General features: G+C 42.6%; 1 protein-coding gene across 2 annotated transcripts in view; it reads right to left on the bottom strand.

Moving 5' to 3' along the window:
* ANKRD11 (ankyrin repeat domain containing 11) overlaps positions 1–27,168 on the bottom strand; it is a 134,309-nt gene that overhangs the window by 92,848 nt on the left and 14,293 nt on the right. Inside the window, exon 2 of one of the 2 annotated variants that reach the window (XM_058155079.1) lies at positions 25,225–25,304. The exons of the other annotated variant lie outside the window; for it this stretch is intronic. The gene's annotated coding sequence lies outside the window, so the exon portion shown is untranslated. The remainder of the gene's footprint in view (positions 1–25,224; positions 25,305–27,168) is intronic. 2 annotated transcript variants of the gene reach the window in all.

The following is a 27,168-nucleotide window of genomic DNA, read 5'->3' as shown; positions in this document are numbered from 1 at the left end:
TGGTTGCGTTGGTGGATGATCTCTGGAGGGCCAGAGACAGGGGTTATTCCTCTGCTCTGGTCCTGTTAGATCTCTCGGTGGCTTTCGATACCATCGACCATGGTATCCTGCTGCGCCGGTTGGGGGGGTTGGGAGTGGGAGGCACCGTTTATCGGTGGTTCTCCTCCTACCTCTCTGACCGGTCGCAGACGGTGTTGACAGGGGGGCAGAGGTCGACCGCGAGGCACCTTACATGTGGGGTGCCGCAGGGGTCGATTCTCTCGCCTCTCCTGTTCAACATCTATAGCCGTTGGGTGAGATCATCAGTGGCTTCGGGGTGAGATATCAGCAGTACGCTGATGACACTCAGCTGTACTTTTCCACCCCGGGCCACCCCAACGAAGCTGTCGAAGTGCTGTCCCGGTGTTTGGAGGCCGTACGGGTCTGGATGGGGAGGAACAGGCTCAAGCTCAATCCCTCCAAGACGGAGTGGCTGTGGATGCCGGCACTGACATAGTCAGCTGCAGCCGCAGCTGGCTGTTGGGGGCAAGTTATTGGCCCCAAGGGAAAGGGTGCACAACTTGGGTGTTCTCCTGGATGCACGGCTGTCGTTTGAAGATCATCTGACGGCCGTCTCCAGGAGAGCCTTTCACCAGGTTCGCCTGGTTCGCCAGTTGCGCCCCTTCCTTGATCGGGATGCCTTATGCACGGTCACTCATGCTCTCGTTACCTCTCGCCTGGATTATTGCAATGCTCTCTACATGGGGCTCCCCTTGAGATGCACTCGGAGGCTTCAGTTGGTCCAGAACGCAGCTGCGCGGGTGATAGAGGGAGTTCCACGTAACTCCCATGTAACACCTCTCCTGCGCAGACTGCACTGGCTACCTGTTGCCTTCCGGGTGCATTTCAAGGTTTTGGTTACCACCTTTAAAGCACTCCATGGCTTGGGACCTGGGTACTTACGGGACCGCCTGCTGTTACCTCATGCCTCCCACCGTCCCGTACGCTCTCACAGAGAGGGACTTCTCAGGGTGCCGTCAGCCAAACAATATCGGCTGGCGGCCCCCAGGGGAAGATCCTTCTCTGTGAGGGCTCCTACTCTTTGGAATGAACTTCCCCCTGGATTACGTCAAATACCTGACTTTCGGACCTTTCGTCGCGAATTGAAAACATATTTGTTTATTCGCGCGGGGCTAGCTTAAACGTTTTTAAACTGTTTAGCTTTTAAATTTTAAATTCTATTTATATTTTAAATTGGGGTTTTTTAGATTTTAATTATTTTAATTTTTTGGCCAATTGTGTAATAAGTGTTTTAATTTAGTTTTTTAATATTGTATATTGTGTATGTTTTTAGCCTGGCTGTACACCGCCCCGAGTCCTTCAGGAGAAGGGCGGTCTAGAAATTCAATAAATAATAATAATAATAATAATAATAATAATAATAATAATAATAATAATAATAATAATAATAATAATAATAATAAAATCTGCAAGAAAACAGCCACGCTCAGAGAGCACCAAGGACCCCACAGTTCAACCCTGAGCTACAAAGATGATCTTCGACTGATGAATAAGGGATCCAGAATTGTACCTTGGGGCCCAGCCTCTAAAAGTTCCCTCCAGCCTGATGAGCATTCATTCACATAATTGTAGAGTTGGAAGCAACCAATGAGGCCAACCCCCTGCTCATGACAGGATGATCCAACAGAGCATCTGACAGATGGCCATCCAATCTCTCCCCTTAGTTGTTCTTTATGTAGGCTAAGCAAACACAGGCCTTTAACTCTTCCAGATTGGCTTCCACACCCATCATCTTGGTAGCTGTACTCTGAACCTGCTCTAATTTGTCATTTTTAATTGTGGTGCCAAATTGGAGTGCAGAAGCATTCCCAACAGGAGGAACAATTATTGAATTGTGCAAATCTGGATTCAATTCTCCAGTTAAGGAACTCCAAGACAGCTTTTCTGTTTTTAGTAGCTGCATCTACTAAATGATGTTTAATGTGTGTTTGCTAAGAACAGTCAGATCTTTTTCATTTCTACTAACTGCTATACCACGTTTCCGCCGGCCTTACAGTTTTCCTACTCAAGATGCAAAACTTTACATTTTCCCCGTTACATGCCATCCTATTCACTTCAACCACTGCTCAAGGCTGCCCCTAACTTTGTCCCCCCTACTGATTCCTAAAATGTTCCCTCATCTCTTTTTCATCCAAATAATAGTTTGTTTGTTTTTTTGTTTTTTTGTTTTTTACATTTATATCCCGCCCTTCTCCGAAGACTCAGGGCGGCTTACAGTGTATAAGGCAATAGTCTCATTCTCTTTGTATATTTTTTTACAAAGTCAACTTATTGCCCCCCAACAATCTGGGTCCTCATTTTACCTACCTTATAAAGGATGGAAGGCTGAGTCAACCTTGGTCTTGAGCAGCAGAAGGCCCAGGATGATAATAGCCCTGTGCTACTGTTACTACTACTTTGAATGGCTGCTTTGAATTCCCTAGATTCTCCTCTCCCCATTTTTACAACAGGCATAACATTTGTTCCCAGCAGTCCTTTAGCATTTCACCTAAGATCTCACAAAAATATTAGGAATTTCCTACACTCCCAGAATGTTACTCATCAGGATTTGGAGAGATTTAAAGTAAATATATATTGTTTAACCAAACCACTATGAATTAGCATCAATCCTAGCTCTATATAATTTCTGGTTAGCACACATACTTGTTGCTTGATGACTTCTTTCCTTATCCTGTGTCTTTTTTAAGTTCAATTCTTCATTAAACTTTCTGTGCCGCTAAATTGCTTTGTTATATTGGCTTCTTGTTTTTGGTTTGTTTTCTGACTGGAATTGTTTGCATCAGTGCTTTCAGTAGCTCATATTGAGCAAGTCTTACTTTGAACACCTTTTCTCATTAGCTTCTTCTGCTAATGACACAATGTTGAGTGAGACAGCCAGTATTCCAGAAGGCAGAAATTAAAATTCAAAATGATCTTTAGACAAATGGACTGAAAATAAGAGAGGACGAGGGCTGTGCACTGCTTCAGATTCTGAAAAGCTGCTTTCTAGCACACAGGAGCAGTCGCCCTGTGATCCTGGAAAAGGGCCCTGACCTACCAGCAGATCTGCCCGTAACTATTTTGAATTGAATCTGAAGCATTATACAACTTTGCAGTAAATGACAGCTATAAATACTGACATATGTATATATTATTTAGCAGAGAGTAGTGGTCTATCTCTAAGCAAGCAAAGGCAAGTGGTTGTTTTTCTGGAAGGCATTTTCTATCAATATCCTGACCAAAACAACTTATTACAAGTTCTAGATTTAAATCACTATTGCTCAGATAGTCCGACTGGGAAGTTGTACAACATCTCCCACCAAAACATGAAGATATACAGATAGTGCTACATTAAAAGCCACAGAGGCAAATCTGAATTCACAATCTACCTGTCAGAGTTCCAGAAAAAAAATGCAAGTAAAAACTCCAAGTAAAAACTCTAAAGCAAGCACTGTCAGCTTTGGAAGCCATATTAGGCCGGAAACTTCCATGCTGCCACTACCTTAGTTTTATTTATATAATTGCCTAAGCAGATGGTAGTTTTCAGAAAAAAAATCTTCTTCCTTTAAAAATTACTGCTACAGTGTTCAGTTTTCAATCTATTTCAGACTAAATATGTGAATTAAAATCAAATTCAGGAAGAGGTAAACTCATTCCACGCCTGCATCAAAACTATTACATTGCCTTACACAATGTAAGCCGCCCTGAGTCTTCGGAGAAGGGCGGGATATAAATGTAAAAAAAAAAAACCAACAACACCTAAAGCCTCTCGTTCAGTTTGGGTCAGGCTGCCCAAATAAGCTCTGGGCGCAGACCCCTCAGATCAAGCTTGCTGAAATATCTGTCGTTTTCCTCAGAATTTTTCCCAGATGCCCAGGATTGGAACAGCTTCAGATGTTGAACAGTCTACAGACAGTGTTGTGTAATCAAAGTTCAAAGAGACTTCAGCTCAACTAAAAGGACTATTCCATAAAGGATTTGATTTTAAAAGATTCCTTCTGCATAATATAAATAAAAGGGGTGTTGGTCTTACCTGATATGCTCCTTTCTCAGGGTTGTGGCAAAAGACTTCAGGCATGGGATGACTCTTGTCTCTTAGCTCTTTAGACTGAGTTCAAAACTGAAGATACGCCTTCTGCCAACGGTCCCCAGTTTCGAAGATGTTCCAGGGATGTTTTAGACCATAGTTTGTGTAACAATGTCCAAATCCTAATCTGAACCAGACCTTCCTTAGGGTGGGGCTGAAGTCTATCGCCACAACCCCGAGAAGGAGCATATCAGGTAAGACCAATGCCCCTTCTCCTGTGTGGTGGCAAGAGATTCCAGGCATGGGACATACCAAAGCTGGCTGTCCTTACGGGAGGGTCGATGTCTGGTCCTGTCCTCCTGTTGGGCCCAGCACCCTCTGAAGGACCCGTCTGCCAAAAGCCGCCTTGGCTGAGGCAAAAGAGTCTAGCCTATAGTGCCTGATGAAAGGTGATGGCGAAGATCAGGTCACCGCCCGACAAATCTCCTCAACCGAAGCCTGTGTCGCCCATGCTGCAGTTGCAGTGGCGCTCCTGGTGGAATGCGCCGTGAGCAGCTGTGGTCTACGCAAGGCCTGCAATTCAAATGCCTTGGCAATAGCTGCCCTAAGCCATCAGCCAACCATTGAAGCAGTAACCTTCTACCCCATAGTAGCCGGTTGGAAAGATACGAATAGTGCCTGTCTTTCTGAAGGCAGCCGTCCTTTTTATGTAGATGTGCAAGGCCCTCTGCACGTCAAGAGTGTGCCATTCCTTTTCCCGGGAATGAGAGGGTCTGGGACAAAATCCAGCAAAATCAACTCTTGCGCTCGATGAAGCAAAGAGTTGACCTTGGGTATAAAGGCAGGGTCCAGTCTTAACACTACCCTGTCAGAGTGGAAGATGCAGTGATCTTCCCTCATGGAGAGGGCAGCCAGCTCCAATATCTTTCTCGCCAATGTTATGGCTACTAAAAAGATTAGTTTGTAAGTCACGAAACTGAGATGGTTAGTAAGTAGGGGTTTGAAGGGTGCCGCGGTGAGAGCCTGCAGCACCTTAGATAGATTCCCGGTGAGGTATCTATGAACCACTGGTGGTTTTAGATTGGTGGCCTGCTTAAGGAATCTCCGCAACATTGTGCTATGGATTCCTGTCCCCCCTACAGCAGAATCATAAGCATCAAAAGAATTGGTTGTACAACCCCAAAAGGGCCGCTTGTTCTGGGGCTGTGATTTATTTCTGTCCATGAACCCCTGCCGTGGCTGGTTGTACTGCCTTGGTGCGAAACCTCGCTGAGGTCCCTGAAAGCTCATGATCCTCTTTTTAGACTTGGTGGATAAAACCTCTGGAGCTCTGACCTGCAGCCCTATGAGTCTGATAGTCACCTCCCGGGGTCATTAGGAGGAGCTGTAGATGCCATCTTATGAACCTGTCTACTAGCCTGTGTCCCCTCGCCAGACTTAGAAAGTCCCAGTCTGGTCTCTAAAAGGAGTCTGGAACCTGACAGGCAGGGGTTCCTCAAAAAAATTCTGGCCTCCGCAGTGTAAACCTGCTGAGATAGTTTGCGGCAGTGGCTGTGTCAGCCTGCCTTGTAAGCTCACCTCTCTGTTGTCTATTCACTGTGGTCTGCTCTCCCTCTTGACAGGTGGCCTCATGGGGATAATTGAAGAAATCTGCTGCTCTGGGTCTGCGTTCTCTATAGGGCAGGCAGCAGGAGAGAGCATGTCCCTTCTCACTTCAAATTGCCGCTCAGGGTCTGCGCTCCCTCCAGGGCAGACAGTCGAGAGAGCCTTTACGATGCGCGCGACAAGCTGCTCTAGCGCTCCGGCAAAAACTGTCACTTCTCGGAAGAAAGGCAAGCCGTGGCGCAGTTAAAATGTCTGCTTTGCCGCCAGCCACCTGTGTGCTCCTCCGTCCTTCATGGCACGAGCTGAGCACTCTTTCGCTGGATAGTGTCTTCTGTACCAGGCTCGAGCCAATGGGCTATCCCAAAATGATGCCCGCTGTCAGTGGAGCTTGTTGATTCAAGTCCTCCTGACAGCGGCTTGTTTTGACACCAGAAAAAAAAAACTCGATGTAAAATAGTGATGGCTCTTCACACTGCGATCGCCCAGGCTGTACCTCCTCTTCTCCTGCAGCCTGAGAGCCAGATAGAAACAAGGCTTGGATGGACTCTGTCTATTAAATTTAAGAAAACTGCAAGAGCTTTCTCCAATATGTGTAACTAAACTCCAGATTGAGTCAAAACTGGGGATCGTTGGCAGAAGGCATGTCTTCAGTTTTGAACTCAATCTAAACAGCTAAGAGACAAGAGTCATCCCATGCCTGGAATATTGCCACCAAACTGGAGAATAGGCTGGGTTTCTTTTTGCCAAATAAACAATTGACCAGACCTAAAATAACTCAAAATAATTAGAATGGCTTTAAGCACTGAAAAGAGGGACGTAATGGCTCACTGGCTAAGACACTGAGCTTGTCAATCGAAAGGTCAGCAATTCAGTGGTTCGAATCCCTAGTACTCTGTAACAGGGTGAGCTCCTGTTACTTGTCCCAGCTTCTGCCAACCTAGCAGTTCGAAAGCATGTAAAAAATGCAAGTAGAAAAATAGGGACCACCTTTGGTGGGAAGGTAACAGCATTACGTGTGCCTTTGGCGTTTAGACATGCCAGCCACATGACCACAGAGACATCTTCGGACAGCGCTGGCTCTTTGGCTTTGAAACAGAGATGAGCACTGCCCCCTAGAGTCGGGAACAACTAGCACATATGTGCGAGGGGAACCTTTACCTTTACATTTAAGCACTGAAAAAGAGGTGGAATATTGCTATATTCAAGCTACACAGGCAGATATTAATTTTTCCTTCATGAATTAAATGGTTTTACTCAGACTTTCAACTGGAAACACTACAGCAGTTATACATGGCAAAATTAGCCAATGAAACATTTCTGTTTAAAAGTTTTAAACTGCTGGTAAATATTAGTAATGTTTTCTATACTAGGTCAGTTAGGTGCACATGCAGCCATGCGCACACAAGTTTTATTTAATACAATGGAAAAGACATTTTTACAGCTGTAAGCTTGAAGGAAAAGGCTATAATTACAATTCTGAGCATGAAGTGAGCTACCCTCATGCAAGCCTAAACTATCTCTGTTTTCCCCAGCTGTAATGAATCAAACAAGTCAGAGTTAAGTAACAACAGAAAGCTGGAAACAGGCATTCTTGGTGCTTTCAACCTAATAATTGTGTAGCACCTGGATCCGCAAGGGATGCCCAGGACTGTAACCACTTTAGATGTTCAGGGGATGTGGCTGAGTGACACTTTGATCTCCATGGAACTCAGACAATGCATCTGTGATTTGGATGTGTTACTGATCAGGGTGTGGTCCTGAAGGGATTTACAAAAGCTAGAATTAAACTGCAGCTGGAAGCAAAGAAAACCAACCCCCTTCAAACTGCAAGCATGAGCCAAACACGCTGGGAATGTGTGACTTTTTATCTATTTGTTAAAATATCAAGAGTAATCTATGCACTCTTCGCTTTTCAGAAGAAATTCTAATATATTGTAAAATCTATAGCTAACCCAAAGTACATTGCACTGCAATAAATTTCCTACCTCAGAATTCAGTCACAAATGATTTTTTACAACCTATTAGTCTGGGGGTACGCACACACACCCCAAAAAAGATCTGGCTGTTCTGAACTGACAGCTAATGCTTGATCACAACACTGAGGCCATACCTAGAGTGCTTCAGCTCGTGTGCCAGTATTATCCTCCTTTACCACAACAAAATAATTTACTTGGACTTCAATAAGGCATTTGACAAAGTAGACCATAACCTACTACTACCATGTTTCCCTGAAAATAAGACCCCCTAGGGGTCCACAGCATGCCCTCCCAGCGACCAGGGGAATGTGTGGATTGATGAAATCGGGACAAGACATCCTATGAAGCATGGCACCAGGGTATATCAATACCACTTTGGCAAGTATGAATAGGCTCATTTTGAGAGAAGACCTGTTAAGTCTGATCTCCAGGTCAAGTCAAGGAGGCTTGGACTAGGAAAGAGGCCTTCTTGGCAGCCATAAGGCATTTATTGTGATACTTTGTTTTTAAGGAATGAGATGTTCTCTTCTGGTTTGCTTACATTCTACTTAGGGTGGGTTCAAAAATGTAAAATACCATGTTTCCCTGAAAATAAGACCCTGTCTTATATTTTTTTGAACTCTGAAATAAGTGCTTGGCCTTATTGCCATGCACTCAAAAGCCTGATTGGGCTTATTATCAGGGGATGTCTTGTTTTGGGAAAAACAGGGTATAAATAAGCGTAAATATGAGTAAGTACAATCTTGCGGAATCCTTCTTGCCCTGCTTCTTAGCTGAAAAGGTTTCATAGCAGATTACACAGTAGAGTAATAATAGACTAGACTAGACTAGACTATAATAGAATTATTTATTGGCCAAGTATGATTGGACACACAAGGAATTTGTCTTGGTGCACATGCTCTCAGTGTACATAAAAGATACGTTCATCAAGAATTATAAGGAACACTTAATAATAGTCATAGGGTACAAATAAGCAATCAGGAAACAATTAATATCAATATAAATTGTAAGGATACAAGCAACAAAGTTAAAGTCATACAGTCATAAGTGGAAGGAGATGGGACCGATGAGAAGATCAATAGCAGTGCAGACTTAGTAAATAGTTAGACAGTGTTGAGGGAATTATTTGTTTAGTAGAGTGATGGCGTTCGGGAAAAAACAGTTCTTGTGTCTAGTTGTTCTGGTGTGCAATGCTCTATAGCATCGTTTTGAGGGTAGGAGTTGAAACAGTTTATGCCCAGGATGCGAGGGATCTGTAAATATTTTCACAGCCCTCTTTTTGTCCAGTATACAGGTCCTCAATGGCAGGCAGGTTGGTAGCAATTGTTTTTTCTGCAGTTCTAATTATCCTCTGAAGTCTTACTGAAGTCATCAGTAATTATCATCAGCAATAAGACACTCCATGCCCAGGCAGGTATAGTCTAAAAGACACACACAGAATTGTGGAGCCATGCAAAACTTTCAAGCGCAAAATACTGTTTCATGTTTGAAACTGACTTTTTCAAACCTTCTGCAGTAGTTTCAAGTTCAAAATTGTTATGATATATTTATATTGTATATGTTTTGTTTTTACTTATTATTTGTATTGATTCTTGTTCGCTGCCCAAAGAGATGAGCTGGGAAGCCATATAACTTTGAGAAATGAATGAATGAATGAATGAATGAATGAATGAATGAATGAATGAATCTTCCAGGATAATTGAAACAGACACTTAGGAATTCAACACAACTGAAAACCCCTGAAAAGAATTTTTATAATTTTAGTAACAGCATATGATTCAAGTAGTAGGGCCTTTTTTCTCTTCATTCTGGGCCTTTTCAGATAGTGGCACTTTCAACAACCTTTTGAACTAAGTTCCTTTATAAAAATTAATACAATAATTTAATTACTACATAAGGGGCATTTGTCTTACCTGATACGCCCTTTCTCATGGTGATCGACGGGAAAGTCCAGGATGGGTTGCTCTAGCCTAGTAGCTCTATTGACTAAGTTGAATTTCTGAGGACACGCCTCCTTGGTAATGGTCCCCAGTTGAAAACGAAGATGAAGCGAATTTTGTAGTCTGGCTCCAATCCAAACATATCCCTTTCTGGAATCTGGACTAGACAGTCCACCAGGAGGGACTGGACTTTCCATACTATGGAGAAAGGGTATATCAGGTAAGACCAACGCCCCTTCTCCATAGTATCGACGGGAGAGTCCAGGATGGGGAATACCAAAGCTTGGCTGCAGGACATGCCTGCCGAAGGCCGCCTCCACAGGCGCATAAGTGTCCAGTCTGTAGTGGCAGATGAATGGCGACAGGGATGTCCATGTGGCTGCCTGACAAATTTCTTCCACAGAAGTCTGCATTGCCCAGGTCTCCATCATGGCCGCATGTTTAGTGGAATGCGCCATAATCCCCTGAATTCAGAAGAGCCTGACGCTCATAGGCTCTGGCAATACATGCCCGTAGCCAACAAGCCACTGTGGAAGGCATCACCCTGTGGCCTAGAGTTGATGGCTGAAAGGAAGCGAACAGGGATTCAATCTTCCTGATGGAAGCGGTCCTTGTGATGTAAATGCAGAGGGCCTTCTAATATCTAAGTCTGCTCCTAGGCGTGTGGAGGCCTTGGACAGAAATGCAGCAAGATCAACTCCTGTGCTCGGTGAAACAAGGAGTTAACCTTTGGAAGAAAGGCAGGGTCCAACCACAGAACCACCCTGTTTGGATGAAAAACACAGAGGTTCTTTCTCACCGATAATGCCGCCAACTCTGAGATCCGCCTGGCAGACATGAGAGCCACTAGGAAAGCCAAAGAGGAGACATAGGCTGGCCTCCCTTAAGGGTTCAAATGGTGTCTTGGTAAGGGCCTGTAACACCCTGGTCAAATCCCAGGAGCGGTAGCGCTGCACCACTGGGGGCTTCAAATTGGAGGCGCCCCTGAGGAAGGCTCATACCCTGGAGTGCTGAGCGAGGGAGGCTAAGTCCTCAAGCCTGAAAACCAAAGCCAGGGCTGTAATCTGTTGACATAAAGTTTTCAGGGAAAGCCTCTTCTCCAGGCCCTCCTGCAAAAATTCCAGTATATCAGCCACTGAGACCAAGGTAGGGTCTATATGGCCCTTGGCACACCAGTCACTGAAAATCCTCCAAGTTGCATTATAAATGTGCATGGTAGAAGGCTGCCTGGCCACCATGATCGTCCGTATGACCCTATTGAAGAACTTCTCCCATTTCAGAAGCCTCCGCTCAACCGCCAAACGCTCAATTGGAGCCACTGAGGCTTCGATGGATGATGGGACTTTGGCTGAGGGAGACTCTGTCCGGGGAAATCCTCCAAGGTCTGGAGATCAACAAGTCATCCAGATCAGCGAACCACAGTTGTCTGGGCCAGTGGGGAGCTACCAGCAAGATCTCCGCCCTCTCCGATAGCACCTTCCTGATTACCACTGGAATCAGGGGAAGAGGGGGGAAGGCATACCACTGGGCCACAGGCATCGTAATGCATCTATCCCTTCCACCCCCGGTGCTGGGAACCTTACAAAGAATCTGGGAAGGTGAGAGTTTGACAGAGAGGTGAAGAATCAGGTGGCTGAATCATTCTGATAGTTCCACAAACAGACTGGGATGCAGGCACCACTCTGACTAGTCGACCATGGCCCTGCTCAACCAATCTGCCTGAACGTTGGATACTCCCATAATGTGCTCTGCCCTGATCAATAATAGATGTGTCTCTGCCCACCGGCACAATGTCTCTGCTTCCTTCATGAAGGACTTCGAACAAGTCCCCCCCCTTCTGATTGATTTTTGTTGCCACATTGTCCATTAGGAGGAGGACATGATGTCCTGAAACCCCCTGCTGGAATGTTCTGTGGGCCAGGTGGGCCACCCTGATCTCCAGCCAATTTATGTTGTGGCAGAGTTCCTGCAGTGTCCACCGCCTCTGGGCCACCTGGGACCTGAAGTGGGCCCCCCAGCCAGAGGCTGGCATCAGACATAATAGTCAGTCTGTTTGGTTCCTTGTAGAAACAGTCCCTTATGGTTCGGGACCCCCACCGGCGGAGCGAACAAAGCACCCCCAATGGCACTCAAACCCTTGCCATGGAGGTACTGCGGCCCGCCCTCTGGTAGGGAAGCAGAACCATTGGAGGGGCCTGACATGGAACTGTGCCCACGGCACTATGGCAGTACAAGATATCATTTTCCCCAGGAGCTGGGACAGCAATGCCAACGGTACTACTTTTGTCTTGGATACCAAATGACATTTGTCCAGGTTGACTGAGAACCCGGAGGATCCGGATTGTCATGTGTAGATCTTTCTCCACCTGAGGGCAGGAGGAGACCTGGATTAGCAAATTGTCCAAGTAGCACTGGATCCAAATGGGGAACGCTCTGAGGTATGCTGCTAGCGCCACCATGATCTTGGTAAATGCCCTTGGGGCCAATGACAAACCGAATGGGAGGGCCACATACTGGAAACAGCGCCCGGCATAACAAAACCTTAGGAATCATCTGTGGCTTGGACGAATATGGATATGGAGGTATGCCTCCGTCAGGTTTACAGAAGCCAAGAAATTTCCCTCCCGAATTCCTTCCAAAATGGAATGGAGTGCATCTTGAATCTCCTGTAGACCAGATACCGATTGAGTCCCTTGAGGTTCAGAATTGCCCTCCACACACCCCCAAGGCCTTTGGGATGACAAACAAAATTGAATAGAAGCCCAGCACTAGCTGGTCTGGTGGAACCGGCTGAATGGCCCAAATATCCAACAAATGGTGGATCGCCGATTCCATGGGTTCCCTTCTTGTCAGATCTCTGGAAATGGGTCAGCGGAGGAAAAACCTCAGGGGAGAAGAGAGGAATTCGAGGGAGAGCCCTAATTTTATTTTCTCCCTGACCCAGGCATCCGTCGTTATGTCCTCCCAACAGTTTGAGAAAAGACCAAGACGGCCTCCTATGGGAGATTGAGGCCCAGTGTCACTTCTGGAGTCTGAATGCTTTGCTGTTGTTGCGAAAGGAGCTCTTGCCCTGTGGCTGCTGTCTGCCCCTGCTACCAAAACCAGATCTCTCAGTCTGGTAATTGGATCTGGATAGAAAGGGTCTCTGATGTTGGAGAAAGCCTGTCCCAGCTTCCCCCTGTCAAAAGGAGGGTCGCCTGAAGTATGGTGAGGCGCGAAAATCCGCCCGCCTGCCCTGGGAGAACCTTCCGTTTGTCTCTGGGCTCCACTAAAAATGGATCCAGAGATTCCCCAAATAGGCTTCCCCCTCCCCAAAGAGGGCAGAAACCAACTTCCATTTGTTCTTGGCGTCCATGCGCCAATGTTGCAGCCACAACATGCGACGGGCCACCACTGAAGATGCAATGGCCCACACTGAAAATATGGCAGCGTTTAGAGATGCACCTGCTGTAAATTCGGCTGCAGCAATGATTTTGCAGAGTTCTTGGTGTGCTTGCAGATCCGCTGTTAGAATCCGAGCTTGAAGTTGCTGAGCTAGTTTACTGATGCTTGGGTGAAAACATATTCTGCAGTGGAGGCCCTGATCGCCCAGGAGTCTGCTTGATGGGATCTGCAAAGAGCCGTCTCCTCCTTTCTCTCCTCTGCCTTCAATGCATCCTCCGGAAGTCCTCCTGCTCACCCATCTCTGGGGTTGGCTCCTGTGAAATAGAGTCCTTCCTCAGGCGAGTAGTGCTCCATGCTTTGGCCAGCACAGGCTTAAAGAGAGCGGGATTAAACAGGCCCTTGAATGCCAGCATACAGGGGGTTTCTCTTTCATAGTCTGAAAAATCCCCCTCTCCCTGAAGCTCTCCTTCTGACAGGGAAGATTGGCTTCAGGTGGAATGTCCCAGGGAATAAGGCCCTTGATAACTTGCAGCCTCACCTGCCAGCTCCCAAAGGTCAGTATGCATGGCATGATCTGTCACTGGTGTGGGTAATTGCTGGCTCTGTTGCAGTCCCTAAGCAATTCCCTGTCTGTGGCAGTTAAGAAGCAAAAAAAGAAAATTGGGGGTGTTCGTTGGAACCCTGACAGTCTGATCATCTGAGATTTCCAAAGCCTCATTAAGGGAGGCATGTCCTGGTCCTAAAGCACCCCCAGGCAGAGCCCCACCGCTATTGGGGTAAACATTGCCTCAGGAGCATGTTATTGCCCCCCTAAGGGCTGGCCTCTCTCAGTGGCTATCACAGGAAGCTGCAACATAGAATGAGCAGAAAGTTCAGCCTTTCTGGTAGGCCCTTAAAAGGCCGCCTCGTCCTAAATGCTCACTAAGGTCCACTGGAGACCAGGTACCTGCAGGTATCCCCTGGTACTCCACATGTGGCACTTGCTGCAAAGCCCTCTCCTTCTCTAAGGCCTTCTGCCTGTTTGGCTGCCTTCTCCTCTGCCCTGGAGGATTTCTTGTGGGCCCGAGCCTTAGCTCTGATCTTTGCTGCTGCTGCTGCTGCTAGATTAGCAGACGTGGGCTTGACTGGACCCCTACCAGTCCTGTCTGTGGCCTGAGTAGGCCAGGGCCTGCACAATTGTCCTCCATTTTGTTCTTGCAGGCCTGAAATTGGGGCAGATGTGCTCGAAAGCCCTGCTGCCGGCACAACGTTGTTTCTGGCTCCTAGAGAATGCCCCGAAGATTGGCAGGAGCCTGGCCCCACCACAGCTGTGGATTACAAATGGAGCACTGATTCTGAAGCTGCAATGCTGAGCAGGATCTGTAAGCAAGCTGGGATAACCCCAGACTTGCAAATGCCCGCTGGCCTTGCCACTAACTTCCAGGCAGTCTTAAGCGAGTCAAATGGCCAGTAACGAGCCTCCCAGTTCTATTATAGCCGCTATGCTATCAAGGCAGACTTATGCGATCCCGCAGCTGCCCAGCTTTCTACCCCTCGGAGTATGACTGCTGAAGCAGTCAGGAACTCCAGGCCCCTTTCCGCAGCCGTGGAATGTCCAGGGGCTCGTGCCGATGGCACTGGCCTATTGAAGCTTGGTTGTGAGGCTGAACTCCTATGAATCGTGAGGCTTGATTTGGAAGGGCTGCTGGAGTGGCCCTGCAACCTAGGCCCGTCTGCCACCACTGAGATACACAGGGGCCATGCCAATGGTTGTGAGGCACTGAATCTGATCTCCGAACATCAGCTGCAAAAGTGAGAAGTCAGAAAAAGGCCACTAGCTCGGCCACTAGCAGCTTGTAGCTTGTGGAACTACAAGCTGCCTCTCTGATGTCCAAGGCCTTATGATGATGAAAGGGGCCGCGACAATGGCAAAAATCAGTTGTGCAGTGCTATTTTAAAGCAAACGGCCACTGGAGGTGTGGGAAATCCCCCGGCCCCTTTGCCACCGCCACAGAGCTTCAAGGGGCCACTCTGATGTTGATCAGCTGTAGGGTGCAAGATTTAACTCACTGAGGCTCTCAAACTGCTCCTTCCTCCTCAAAAACCAGGGAATTTGGATAATAAAATATACTCTTTTCTCCTCAGAAGCTCTGGGAGCTGAAATGAGTGTCCTACAAAGCTGAGACTGAGTTGAAAAACTGGGGAGTGTTACCGGGGGGGCGTGTGCTCAGAAATTAAACTCAATAAATAGAGCTACGAGACTAGAGCAACCCATCCTGGACTCTCCTGTCGATACAATGGAGAAACTCCGCCTGATACCTCCTCCCTGCTTATGAACATTTATGGCATTTTATATGCTTAAGGTATATAAGTATATAAAACTAGTATATGGACAATTATGGAATAATCATAACAAAAATGTCCTTTGGCATGTGAAATTTATACTAGACTTGATCAACACAAGCACCAATTTATTATCTTTGTATAAACTTTAATCTTTCAATTCTAATCTTGATTATCCTGAGAAGAACTGTGCATATCTACATCCAGTGTCCTATACCATCTGCTTTTCAGTCAGGGTACTACTAATCTCATTGGGTCCTATCCACTGCTATGTTGAGTAAACTATCATGTAATCCCAATGTCAAGCCTGGAAGCCATCTTTGCATTGGATCTTCAAGCCTGCCACATTTAGTGCTATGGGAAACATGGAGCAGAGGAGATATTTAGGTAAAATAACATTCCTTTCTCTGAGAGTCAAGGATATCTTGCCCTGCACCTGGAGGGGTGTGACTGGGAGGCATCTCTACTTGGGATAGTGCATTGATTGGGCTATGTGATGGACATGTGGGTGACTTTTCTATGGGTGGGGAAAACCTGGAAGCTTTCAGATTTGGATTTTCCCAGATGTGCCAATATGACATCTCTAATAAAGTGGAACTTTGAGGAACTTCGAGCCTCGGGGTCTTCTTTTGTTGGAGGTGTTACTTGGAACCCTGACATTCACCCGAATCTCCTTTAAACATCAACCAGCTCCTCAAACTTTGGGGTGCTGTCCGGGTTCCTGAGCCCCAAATGTCGACCTAACCCCAGGTGGCGTGAAGACTCAGGGAAGATGGAGGAAGACAAAACGGCCACAGAGGGAACCACTGGAGTTGGTTTGATAATCTATGTCAAGACCATCTACTCCCCTTCTGAAGCCGTGGTGGAGGCAGAGAGGGCCGCGGAAGCGACAGCCAAATCCTGTTTGGAGAGTCATGGAAGTGTTCACCTATTTATTAGGATGGGTGCTGAGCTGCAATTCCTTAGGTCTCCAAGTAATGCTTGCTTTTATACTTTCCTTGCTGCTGTATGGAAACCAATTCAGAATCTGTATCATCATGAAACAGGACATTCCTTTCCTAAAGGAAAATAGAGGCTTCCCTGGCCCCAAAGCCAAATCCTTTCCACCAAATTAGCCAATCTGACTTAAATGAAGAAAGAGGAATCTTTGCAAACTGGTAATATTTAGATTTGCAGCACTTCAACATCACATGTTATTCCCAATATATCATTGTTTGTTTACAGTTGGACATTTCTAAATTGCTTAAACACAAACAGCTTTCAAACCACTCTTTAAGAAACCCAATTTTCCTTCTAACCTATAAACAGGTTTGCATTTGCCAAAATATTAGCTGCTTGTAAGTTTCATACTTTGCATCTGCTAATTCTGCTACAGCTCTTTAGACATGTTTGGGCCTGTGAATAAGAAGTTTGAATCATGCTACATTTTACATAGCTTTACTGGCAAATTCTTCATTGTTATTACATTCACTACTCAACAACTTTCTGATTTTACCTATCTAATTGGCCTTCTTAGATTAACAAACTGAAGTTTCAGACAAAACCGAAGGGAAGGCTTATGAAGGGTGATGCAAGGAGCAGCACCCATGAGAACTGCCACCTCCATTAATTGCAACAATGTTGGGTTTGCACTAGAGGGGCTGCACTGGGACTGAAGAAAAATCCAAATGCCACAATCTGTAAATGTGACACATGCAAACTGTTTTGAGGTGTATATATGTGATGCTATGCTTCACTGTATTTACAATTGCAAGTACCTGAAAATGAGTAAATATTTTTAAATGTTTCAAATAAAATCCTCTACCTAAATAGTACTATATAAAAACAGGTATTACAGCAAAGATAATTTTATCTCCCGTATGAGCTCACAAATCAACCACAATATGATAAAAATTACAGATGCTTCTAGACTGTCAATAGCCACCAAATGTAGACAATTCTTTAAGTTGCTAGGCAAACTAGCATCGTGCTGAAAATGTCAGTTTAAGACCAGAGAAGGAAGCCTCTGGCTGCCCCATGGAGCCAGTCACAGGGGCTGTTGTGAGGACAGAACAGGCATGTGTTTGACCTTGAACTACTTGGAGAAAATTCCAAGTAAATGAAACAAATGTACATAGCAGATCCAAGCTTAACTTTATGTACTGGTAGCCCATTTTTGACAATCATGTTTACAGGTTCAATTATCTCTCTAAAAATGTGACAATGTTACATTTGATTTAAAAATCAATAAACGTGAGTAGCTAGGAAAACAACAGCTGCAAATAGTGTCTTCTTTTTATATTTATTTGAGCAGTTCAGTTGTTCTAATGTAACAATTAAGAAAAGTACTGAAATTATGATGAACCACAGTATACCAGAGTACAGCCATTTAAAGTGATTGATTGCAAAGAGGCCAGCCCCTGGAGAACCCTGGCTGCTCGTCAAGGGCTTTCCGTGAAGAGGGCAACAATGGCAGCCATTTCCATGTCATGGCTGACTCTTCGTCTGTAAAAGCCAACTGGGCTGAGAATGAAGATTTACTACATGCGGGAAAACAGGGAGAAAAGAAAGGCTCCTAATTTAAACTCCCCCTCCCCCCCCCAAAAAAATCCCAACCCCAGCTCAGAATAAAATCATCTTTCTCACTGAAAAATTGGAGGAATGGTCAATTTCTGAATCCATTTGCTCTGTGGTACAATTATAAAGTATTAAAACAAGTAGAATGTATCACAATGCAGCTTGCATTAAAGTAAAGTTAAAAGCTTTCCTGTGAAAAACAAATACAGGATATTGGCAAGACTGCAAGAATGAGGTTTTAAAAAAACACTAAGTACAACAAATGGATTTTATTCTGTTTGTACAACACAGAGAGGAAGTCTATTTCTTAAAAGGCTGCAATAATAAGTTTTACCGTTGCCAGAGAATAACCAGAACTGTTAAGAACCCTGAACAATCATGTTAATCACAGATCAAGTAAAGTTAGTTATAGCGGAGTTGAAAAAGGGATATGGCATCTTTTCCCAGTTTAGCCATGAAGTCTAATATATCCAGAAAGCATCAGATTGGGAAAGACTGAATATATTAATTGGAGTATTCTCAATTATCTCGCTTATTCTGATAGCTAGGGAGAGATTTACCAATGAAGCATTCCATGCTCATTGGAGTCAGCGAATACACAACAGGCAGTCGCCATCACATTTAGGAATCTCACAATTTTTCCCCCCAATCTAACACTCTACTTTGCTGCAATTCTTTTCCTTGGCTATGGCTCCTTTCCATCAGGCAGATCTTTCTTTGTTCATCATCTCTACGAATCTCTCATTCATTTGGGCATCCACCCATCTAACTTCATGCACCATATTTCCTGGAGGAAGAATTCATTATTTTCATTTTCTCTCAGAACTGAGCAAAAGGCTGAGCTCCACCCCAATCATATGCAAAAAGGCAGGGAAAATTAGAAACGGTGGATGTTCTTTTAGAGTTTTAATGGAACCTCTTTTCTGGGAATCAGAGACCACTCATTAGTGCCTGGTCCTCAGTATCAAGCCATAGTATATAATAGAATTTATTTCACAGCACTGATTCTTTGTCTCAAGAAAAAGCAACTGCACTCAGATATGAAAAAGAAACAGTCAATCACTCCATCCTCTTCCTGAAAGGACAGGAGACAAATTTTCATTTCTAGTCTGTAATAAACAGAAGATACCCCAAATATTTTAGACTATACCATCCATAATTTCTTATCATCAGTAGCGGGAGATGGAACTGATTGAACCAGAAGTGTGTTTTATCCCAACCTTTGAGATTATATGTCTGCTTTTACAACAAGGCAATGAGCAGCTACACTACACATTACTAACATTGCCAGATGAACGTTGAAAAGATATGAATGCAGGACGTCCTCATCCATTATTTGTTAATTTAGATTAGAAGAAGTCAGAAGAAACAAATGTGATAAAGAAAGAAACAACACTGTATACATGCCCAGGATTGCAAATAGGAGGCCAAAGTGATTCTTCCACTTTCTAGCTGGGCCACTGGAGAAAGGAAATGAAATTAGCACATCCAGACACAGTGTTAATCACTAAAAGGTTAACTTATCACATATGATTTTAATCCTCTCTGACACATTCAGCTTAGAAAGTGACATGCAAGGATTTATCCTTTTTTATAGTGATATGAAAAGAAGTGCTAAATATGAACCTAGAGTATATATGTAAGTGATCATCTTGTTTAATTCATTTTTTTCCCTAAAGTTACTTCTACTACAGAGTGTAATGCTGAACGTTAAAACCAACTGAAGCTGGGAATGTCACTACTACACTGAAACCGAATTGGCAGAAGGAAAGCTGCTCTTTGAAAAACAACATTTCAGTGTCCCAAATCTTTATTTACCGAGATATGTTGACTCAGCGTTTCTTAAAGAACTATGTCCATGTAACATCCATGTAAAATCTTCCCGAGGGGGCCACATGAGAAACTAGAACCACTGGGGAGGAGGGCTTGCTCCTGGTGCCCCTGCAGGCCAGGCAGACAGTCAAAGGGCCAGTTGTGGCCCGCAAACAGTAAAATGCCCAGGTTTGATGTAACAAATATGGTTTCCTGCTCTTCCTATTTTTAGTTTTAGTAGTATCCCTCTATCCCTCTCCCCTTTTTTAATATATTATACTCAAGGTGGCAAAATATACCTCCTTCCTCCTATTTTCACCATAATAACCACCCCACAAGGGCTGAAAGGAGGGACCCACCCACCCACCTTTCATGCCTAAGGCTGGACTAGAACTCACCATCTTGCTTTCTAGGCCAGCAAACTGGCTCATTACAACTAGCAAAATTACAAGAGCAGCTTTACTTTAAATGAACCATCCTCTTGTTGCGTTAAATATTTGGGGGTGGCCTGTATTCATTACCCAAGTTGGCATATTGTGGAAAAGAATACAGTTACGATTTTAAGCACATTTGTGAGGCAACAAGCCCCAGCGAACTCAGTGGACCTCACCCCTGAGTAAATAAATATGAGTACACTATAAAGGCATTCAACATCACAAAACACAGCATTGTACAAGCTTTCCATCTTCATGCATACAATCATCTTGCTGCAATTATCATGTACAAAAACAGTTCCTAACTTTTTTCCCCAAATGCTTGTCCATCAATCCCAAAAGAAAAACCTCTGCTCTCAATTGTATATTAATTTTTAAAATCTTCTGAATCAGTGTGTGTATTTGAATCCAAAATTTTCTAGCTTTTTTACATATCCACCAAATATAAAATGTCCCTTCTTGTTGTTTATATTTTCAATATAAATTTGAACTGCCTTTATACATTCTAGACAATTTCTCTGGTGACATATTAGAATTAGAATTCTTTATTGGTCTGTTTGGCATTACTTGGTCTGTTGTGTAGATGTATGGGTGGTTTAGGGGTGAGGAATTTGTGGTGGGTGGGTGGGGATTGTTATGTTTGTTGGACCTGATCTTTGGGTGTTAAGTGAATTTCGTTGTATGTGTACACTGTGTATATACATACAATGACAATGAAGTTGTTGTTGTTGTTGTTGTTGTTGTTATTAGCCAAGTGTGATTGGACACACAAGGAATTTGTTTCCGGTGCATAAGCTTTCAGTGTACATATGCCAACAGTATATCATTTTATAAAAATTGTCTTCAAGATTATACATATAAAGTATAAATTTCAGTCCCTTCAGGGCCATATTTTCTTTTGTGTATATTATGACCAAAAGTTTTTAGCCCACTTTATCACAGATTCTTTCTCTTCACATTTCATTTTTCATAATTTATACTTTTAGCAACCACATGTTCATCATTTGTACACAATTCTGCTTTAAATTCAACCTTACTTTGTTCAAAATCATGAACTATGTTGTCTAGTTTAAATCTTTCTAATAAATGTAAATAAGAAAACCACTGACAACTATAACCGTTTGCTACCAGTTCTTCTCTTGATTTTGATTCCCCTCGACAAAATGACAGTATCTCACAATAAGTTAGCTGCCTATTATTAATGCCTGCCTATTATTTCTCACTTATGAAATGCTGCTTCTTGTGCTGAGATCCATAAGGTGCTTTAGGCACAACCTCAGTTTGTATCCATTTCATATTCTCAATGTGGCACATTTACCAGAATGTTTTTATATCCTCATTAAACTTGACTTATTGTACCAAAAATATCCATGCTACCCAAATCTCGGGTCATGCTCTTCTAACTCCAAAAGCCTTCTAGTTCTCAGCAGCACCCACTTATATCAAAACCAAACAGCATGCTGCAAAAACACATTTTCAAATCAAGTAAACCCAATCATCTACTTTGCATCTTATAGCACTTTGTATTTAACTCATGTTTTTTTCCTTCCACACAAACTTAAGATATATCCTTCTGCCACTGTTTAAATGGTGCATCAGTTGTCAAAACAGGTATTGTCTAGAACAAAAACATGATTCTAGGCAAGACATTCATTTTTATTATAGAAATATTCCCCAGCAATGACAGTTGTATCTTAACATATCTGTTTTATTATCATTCCATGTCTTAATATAGTTATTTTCAGATAACATACAATTCATATTTGTGATAATGATACCCAGATACTTTACTTTCTTCTCAATCTTAAAACACACCTTATTCATCAATTGTTTGTTCTTCTATTTTCACATTTGTTAACAACTATATCTTTTGTTTATTAATCTTTAAGCCTGCTAATGCACCAAATTAATTTGCCCATTAATGTTTCATTTCCCTTTAAAGAATCTTCCAGAACCAAGACAAAGTCATCTACAAAAGCTCTAAATATATAAGTTTCTTTTTAAATTTTTACTTGCACAAGCTTCTCCTCATCTAACATCTCTATTCAGTATTTCAAGAACAAAATAAACAAGATAGGAGATAGTGGGTATCCCTGTCTTGTTCTTTGTTGTATATCACAGGAGTTGTTAAATCTCCATTTATACTTTCTGTGAAGTGTAAATTGATCTTGCCCATTTTATAATTCTCTCCAAAATTCATATCTTCCAAAACTTTGAACAAGAAAACCCATCGAAATCTCTGCATCCAACATCAATTTGGCTTGTTTTTTGTTATGCACCTACAAATATTCCAAAATGTCCAATACATTTCTAGCATTATCTGATTGGTAAAACCCTCCATTAAATTATTTTCAGCCTATCAGCTAGAATCAGTGCGAACAACTTGTAATCCTTATTGAACAATGATATCATCCTATAGTCTCTCTTTAAAGTCAAATCTTGCCCTTTTTTTAGTAATTTTACTGGCATCTTTCTAACACTCAGGCATCCTTCCTCATTGTACTACAATGTTCATCATGTTTTGTACAGGTTCATCCTCAATACATTTATAATAAGAACCTGATAATCCAACTGACTTAGGCAACTTTCCTAGTTTAATAGCTTCAGAAAGTTTCCTTATTGCTATAGTCTTTGGTATCTCTAGCATCTTCAGTGCAAATCATGTCTATTCTTGACAGGGGCCTATGTCTTTCGGAACAGTAAGTATATTCTCTGGAATTGCCATTTTTCTGTCTCCATATATTAGCCAGACCTATATTGTCCAAAAATCTCTTATAGTCTGCCATGTCTAAAAATTCAGAAAAGCAGCTGAAATTACCATTGACATGAATATAGACTGGGAATTTGGTAAAGGATTACAGGTGTGCACATCACTGGATGACTCAATTAAAGGGACATCTCTCTAGGATAATGAAAGTAAACCCTCTAAGTCAGAGGTCTCCAACCTTGGCAACTTTAAGGCTTGTGGACTTCAACTCCCAGAATTCAAAGCAAAGCTGTCTGAGGAACTCTGGGAGTTGAAGTCCACAAGCAAAGTTGCTAACATTGGAGACCTCTGCTCTAAGTAACAGTTTTAATCTTTTTTATGTTCACAGGAATCTCATCTTTAAATGTCATATGCCATCCGAGATGTTGAATATGTGCAGTGACACTTACAGTAAAATAGCGTTTGATACCCATCTTTTGGGGTCCTTTAAACATGTTTCATACAACATTAATAGAGTCCCCAAATTCATACCTATTATGTAAGTCAAAGCTACAACAACTATAATTTATTTGATCAGAGTAAAATAAAAATAGTACATTTAGCAGAGATTCATAAGAAGGGGGGTCTTGACGAGGCAAAAGAGCTTGTGTGGAAAACATGGGCTACACTGTTGGACATGTCTCCCAAAACAAACCGGCCATGAGAGATACCCAAGACTAACACTGATCTTATCTGCCAACCCTTGTTGGACAAGCATGGCCTATTCCTTCCACAAGCCAATACAACCTCATAAAGATGTTCCAACCCTAAAGACCACTTCCTGAGTCTCGTAACCAAGAAGAAAGAGGGAAAGGGGGCTTATCAAGGATTCAGCAACAAAGCCATTGCCAAATTGCCTTTCTTGTGGACATCCTATCAGAATTTCCTTTTTCCAGGATATTTTTTCTCCACAGAGTCCAGCCAGATCCAGCTCTTTCTAACTCATTTTCTTCTGCTGCTATCCCCCACCTCATTCCCAAGTCTTGGTCCAATTCTGTTCAGTTTTTAGAGAGTTGCTGAGAAGCAGATCAAAAGACAGAGTCCAATGCTGCCAATTTGTTACCTATGGACCAAAGACCACAGCTCATGATTTAATAGGCCCAACTTGGAAACTAATGGGCCTAACACAGAGCCTTTTACTCTTTTACTCTGGCATATCAATTTCAGTAACAGATCACATTTTCTAATAATTACTTTTTAGTGATAGCTACTCCAGCTATTGACTAGAATATGAACATACTTGAAACAGAACTTTCCAAATGCAGAAGGAAAACAATTCTTTATCTTGCAAAGATGCTGGGAGATTAATGTTTTCTAGCTATATGTAAGAAACAAAATGCCAACCACCATTCTGGTGACAACTATCCTCAAACATTACCCTTTAGGGGCCCTGCTCTTGGCAAACCCTGATCCGCAGGCTTTGCGCAACAGGAGAACTTTGGTCTTTAGCCGAGCTGAAGGACACGAACCTCTCCTAGTAGAAGTGCTAGTAGGAAAGAACATTCCTTTTCACTAACAAGTCACTCAGCTGGCCTCTCCTTGCCGAATCTCAATCAGAATTGAAAAGTTGGTTAATGTATAACCTTTACAAAGATTCCAATGGATGGAAAGGAGGAGAGGCAGGCACAAATCTACAGCACAAGCCACACTTAGAACACCATACTTCTTGCTCTTTGGCTGTTGCACTGTAATGAAACTCCTTAAAAAAATCACGTTCAATATTCTGAGGAGCAATTTCAGTTGCTTCTTCGCAAGTTAGTGATCGCTTAATAGTAACTGGCAGAGACTTCAGAAAAAAAGTAAAGAACTTTGGAGTCTCTTTCACACATTGCCCTGATTTTTTTCTGTTCAAATGTGTGAATAAAGCTAATCTTTGGCACAAGACTCTGCACAAACACAACTGAGCCAAGGATGCACAACCTTGCATAAAACTTCCTTGCCATCCAACACTTGGTCAGTTGGTCACTTGCAGCAAGTAGCAAGTGCTGGTAGATAGACCCTTTTCACACACAGCTCTCTCCTGACAAGAGGACTTAAGACGAGAACAACCAATCTCACATTAGACTGCAATTAGCAGAAGGACTCAGAGAGTAAAAACAGCTTGCTATATTTAATTCTGTATAAAATTATGATTTCTGAGCAAGTTGAAGACATTATCCTGTGCTACAACCAGCAGAAATTGAGCTACTTACCATTAAAAAGACTTATTTTGAAATGCCATGAAAAAACATTACCCACTTTAATTTTTTTTAAATCATATTTATGTAAAGTGAAAAAGGCAAAAATGCATTAAATTAAAAATTAAATTAAATTAAATAAAAATTAAATTAAAATGCACTGAAAAAGGCAAAAATGCATTAAAAAATAATAGCATAATATTTACCGATTCCATAGCTGAAAGCAGCAGTTAGCTGGACATAGATAAAATCCAACAAAAGGGTATCCCGCAAGCAGTGCTATATTCTGAAAGACAAAAATAGCCCCATAAATATTTCAGAGAAAAACGCAGACTTAAATTATAGACATTTTCCTTTAAATTCTGTTTCCATTTCATTTTGTCTAGCTCTTCCAAAACTCCATTAATACAAAAGGTTCAAACAAATTACTTGACAGGATAGTACAATTAAAATTTTGTATATGTGCAAACACATGCACATATATAAGACAAAATTATTTCTGCTCTGTAGTGCCAGAAAGACAAGGGTAGCACACTAATCTTATAGCAAGTTTATAGGTTGGGATAATTTGCAATTCACAAATCTATGAAACTTGTTTACTATACTTGTTATGCTTGCTCTGAGAATTTTTTTTTCAAAACAGAAGCATGTAAAGAATATCTGAAAACTAGCTCAAATTCCACCTCTAAAGTAAAGGTGTCACTTAAAATTAAACTATTTATGGCAGCTTTTAAATAGAGAAGCAGTATTCTACAAGCTCACACAGAGGAATATCTGGGTTCTGTATTACCATTTTAGAACAAGTCATGACTCATAACTGCAGAGAAGGGAGCTGCTCTTAAGTTTGCCCAGGCAAACCTCAAAAAGGGAGACTTGTACGTTTAGCACATAGTCAACATCTAGACATGCAGCACTCTCTATCTAGTAAATGCAATAAATAAAAGGATGCATCAAATATTAATTTTAGCAATGAAATTGGATAGCTGAATAATTGTCTGACATGATATCATTTACCAGATGAAGCTAATCGCATTTGGTCTTCTAAATACCTTTGGATGGCAGCCTACCTGGAAACCATAGGTATCTCTGCAGGAAAAGCAAGGCACTCTGTACTAGAACTAAGACTAAAATGCTAAGACTGCAGAAACATGGAGTGGAGTTCGTATCAGCGAAAGATTACTAGGGGAAATGGCCATAACTTTGCACCTCAAAACCACATCTAATGTTAGAGAAACGTTGGAAGAATACATGAGAGGTGTAACCATACTGTAGTATGTTAGTTAAACAGAATGCTGTTTATTTGAGGGAGGAAAGTTTTTATCTTGGTGACAAGCCACACATGAAGTTGAAGTTTATTTACACTCCAAAGACAATAATTAGAAATATATCAAATCTGGCAGATAAAGCACATACTTATTTAAAAAAACAAACCTCAACAACACAGGCCTGACACAATTACTATAGTAATATGAACAGGCAATTAGAAAGCTTCACTAAGCCACTAATACTTGTTCATGTCAAAAAACTCTGAATTTTTACAAATGCAAATGTAGGAGAGAAACAAGCATAGCCTGGGGGCAAAGTCAAGAGAGGAATCAGTCTGGAGTCCTTACGTTTCCACAAGCAATCCAAGTCCAGGCCCCCTTGAATTCCAAGTCCAGGCCCCCTTGAATTCCGTAAGTCTATGGAGCGCTAATTTCATACTGATGGTTCTTTAACTAGATTCTCATATATAGGCATGAGCAATAAATCAGCTTGACTGGAACTTAAAATGTGGCCTGATTTTTCTCAACTGACAGCAACGTGTTTTTGCTTATTCACTTTATTTGCAATCCTCTCAATAATCAGAGCACTTTTAAAATGTAAAGTGGGGGGGGGGGGGAACCAACTAGTTTACAGAAATGGCTCAGTACTTTCTAAGAGTACTGAGTAACATTAGAAATATAAATATAACAGTAAAAAATCTCTGAAGTTGAAAAACTAAACCAGTGGAGTACCTGGCAAAACAAACCAATCCAGAAGGACAATGACAAAAGATTCCATTTCAATGCCTTTTTCAGAAAGTAAAACCACATCAGCAGCCACCAAACAATGTCAAACAATCTAAATTGGAATATACGCGAAAGGAGAATTCATTTTAGGGACAGGTG

Source organism: Ahaetulla prasina, chromosome 12 (assembly GCF_028640845.1).
Source record: "Ahaetulla prasina isolate Xishuangbanna chromosome 12, ASM2864084v1, whole genome shotgun sequence".
Taxonomy (NCBI): domain Eukaryota; kingdom Metazoa; phylum Chordata; class Lepidosauria; order Squamata; family Colubridae; genus Ahaetulla; species Ahaetulla prasina.
Note: the sequence above shows the minus strand (reverse complement) of the source record. Positions and strands in the feature narration are given on the sequence as shown.